The sequence below is a fragment of the Grammomys surdaster genome, unplaced genomic scaffold, assembly GCF_004785775.1.
Source record: "Grammomys surdaster isolate TR1022 unplaced genomic scaffold, NIH_TR_1.0 224, whole genome shotgun sequence".
NCBI lineage: Eukaryota > Metazoa > Chordata > Mammalia > Rodentia > Muridae > Grammomys > Grammomys surdaster.
In genome coordinates, this window is record NW_021604669.1 from 5,954,257 (window position 1) to 5,957,679 (window position 3,423).

Here is a 3,423-nt window from a genome sequence, read left to right on the forward strand (position 1 = left end):
CCATCCAAGATTTAAAACTAGAAACAGAAACAATAAAGAAATCTCAAAGGGAGACTACCCTGGAGATAGAACCTAGGAAAGAAATCAGGAGTCATAGACACAAGCATCACCAACAGAATACAAGACATAGAAGACATGCAGAAGATACCATGGAAAACATTGACACAACTGTCAAAGAAAACGCAAAATGTAAATAGATCCTAACCCAAAACATCCAGGAGATCCAGGACACAAGGAAAAGACCAAACCTAAGGATAATAGGTATAGATGAGAGTGAAGATTCCCAACTTAAAGGGCCAGTAAATATCTTTAAAAACTCAGGTGATAGTAGATGCTGGCAAGGATGTGGAGAAAGAGGAACACTTCTCCATTTTTGGTGGGATTGCAAGATGGTGCAATCACTCTGGAAATCAGTCTGGTGGTTCCTCAGAAAATTGGGCATAGCATTACCCAGCTATACCATTCCTGGCCATATACCCAGAAGATGCTCTAACATATAACAAGGACACATGCTCATAGCAGCCTTGTTTATAATATTCAGAAGCTGGGAAGAACCCAGATGTCCTTCAACAGAGGAATGGATAAAAAAATGTGGTACAGGATAAAGTATTTATTACTCAGCTATTAAAAACAATGAATTTGAGAAATTCTTAGGTAAATGGATGGAACTAGAAAATATCATCCTGAGTGAGGTAACCCAATCACAAAAAAACACACATGGCATTCACTCACTGATTATTGGATATTAGCCCAGAAGCTCGCAATACTGAAGATTCAACTCTCAAACCATATGAAGCTCATGAAGAAGGAAGACCAAGTATGGTTGCTTTGGTCCTTCTCAGGAGGAGTAACAAAGTACTCAAGGGAGCAAATATGGAGACAAAGTTTGGGACAGAAAATGAAGGAGGGGCTGTCTGGAGACCATTCCACCTGGGTATCCATTCGATTTGCAGTCACCAAAGGTAGATGCTGATGTGGATGTTGGGAAGTGCATGCTGACAGGAGCCTGATATAGCTGTCTCCTTAGAGGTCTGCCAGAGTCTGACATATTCAGAGGTGGATGCTCACAGCTAACCATTGAACTGGTCAAGGGGTTCCCAATGGAGGGGCTAGAGAGTAGGAGCTGAAGGAGCTGAAAGGGTTTGCAGCCCCATGAGGAGAGCAACAATACCAACCCAACCAGAGCTCCCAGGGTCTAAACCACCAGCCCGGGACCGCATAGGGAGGGACCCATGGCTCCAGCTGTATATGTAGGAGAGAATGGCCTTGTTGGTCATAGGTAGGAGACGAGATCCTTGGTCCCATGAGGGCTGGATGCCGAGTGTGGGGGAATTTGAGGGTGGAAAGGTGGGAGTACAGGGGTGGGTGGGGGCACATCTTCATAGAACCAGGAGGGGGGATGGAATAGGGGGTTCTTGGGCAGGGGGGAAATGGGGTAAGGGGATAACATCTGAAATGTAAATAAAATATCCAATTTAAAAAGCTACCTTTTCTTTTTTATGCTCTTTCAAATCATTCAATTATATAAGAAATTCTTGATTGTTAACCTTTTATCCACCTTCCGAGTATAGAGCTCAGGATTGTTTCTATTCCCACTGTCTTAAGAGGAATGTATTTTGTGAATTTATTTATTCACTTATTTGATGGGCACACGTACCTACAGAGCTAGGGTGATACAGCTGCCCTACTGTGAGTCAGTCTTTCTCAGTGTTTTTCTGTCGTGGCAAAAACATGTGGTGGATTATTTGTATATGTGTGTGCACAAGCATCTGTGTAGTGGGTGGATAAAGGATCAAATAAATGATTATGAGCTTTAAAAAAAGAATACAAGAAACAGAAGAGAGAATCTTAGATGTAAAAGATACCATAGAAGATATTGACACAACAGTCAAAGAAAATACAAAAGGCAAAAACCTCCTAATGCAAAACATTCAAGAAATCCAAGACAAAATGAAAAGACCGAAGTTAAGAATAATAGGTATAAAAGAGAGTGAAGATTTCTAACTCTAAACATCTTCAAGAAAATTATAGAAGAAAATTTCCCTAACCTAAAGAAAGAGATGCTTCTTGCCATATAAGAAGCCTATACAACACCAAAAAGATGGGACCAGAAAAGAAATTCCTCCCGTCACATAATAATTAAAACACCAAATGCACAGAACAAAGAAAGAAAAATGAAAGCAATAAGAGAAGGTCAATTAACATAAAGAGAGATCCATCAGAATTACTCCTGACTTCTCAACAGATTCTTTTTTTTTTTTTTTGAAATGTTTCCAGTGACTTTTTATTAGCAGTTGCATCATGATTCATGGTCCCCGGGGTTGGGACCATCATATACTGAGGTCCCCCTTTCTATCCGGGAAGAAGGTCAAAGAACAGAGGAGAGGTGGGCGGAGCCAGGTCAGATCTTCCCAGGAAATGTGCCTTCTGCTATGCGGTCATCCCAGGCTGAGACCCATGACACGGGGCAGAGGGACTTGTACACACGCTGGTACCACTCACACACGGAGACATCACCCCCCTTTGCGGTCATTGCCTTCTCGCAGCGGTGGAAGTCTAGGTAGTTTTGCCAGCAGTTCTTAGTCTGGTTCTGGATTGGGAAGCGGCTGTCAAAGGGGGCAGTTTTGTAGTTCTTGATTTTAGTCTTGATGTCTTCAGCCATCCTGACTCCTAAAGACTGTCCTGGAGCAGCGATACCTCAATGTGACCCTTCTCAACAGATTCTAAAAGCCAGAAGATCTTGGGCCGATGTCATACAGACCCTAAGAGAACAAAACTGACACCCCAGGCTATTATACCCAGCAAAACTCTCAATTACCATAGATGGAGAAACCAAGATTTTCATGACAAAACCAAATATAAACAATATCTTTCCACCAATCCAGCCCTACAGAGAATAATAGATGGAAAACTCCAACACAAGGAAGGAAACCACACCCTAGAAAAAGCAAGAAAGTAATCTTTCAACAAAGCAAAAAGAAGTTAGCCACATAAACATAATTCTACTTCTAACAACAAAAATAACAGGAAGCAATAATCACTATTCCTTAATATCTCTTAACATCAATGGACTAAATTCCATAATAAAAAGACATAGAGTAATGGGAAGAATATGTAAACAGGACCCAGCATTTTGCTGATACAGGAAACACAACCCCGGTAACAAAGACAGACACTACCTCAAAGTAAAAGGCTGGAAACAAATTTTTCCAGGCAAATGGTCCCAAGAAAGGAGCTGGGGTTCCCATTGTAATACCCAATAAAATAGACTTTCAACCAAAAGTCATCAAAAAACATGGGGAAGAACACTACATACTCATCAAAGGAAAAATCCACCAAGAGGAACATCTATGCCCCAAATGCAAGGGCACCCACATTAGTAAAACAAACATTACTGAAGCTCAAATGACACATTGAACCTCA

At 41.3% G+C, this 3,423-nt stretch overlaps 1 pseudogene; it reads right to left on the reverse strand.

The window, feature by feature from the left end:
- Positions 1-2,337: 2,337 nt before the first annotated feature.
- Positions 2,338-2,702, reverse strand: LOC114625858 (annotated as a pseudogene).
- Positions 2,703-3,423: the final 721 nt, after the last annotated feature.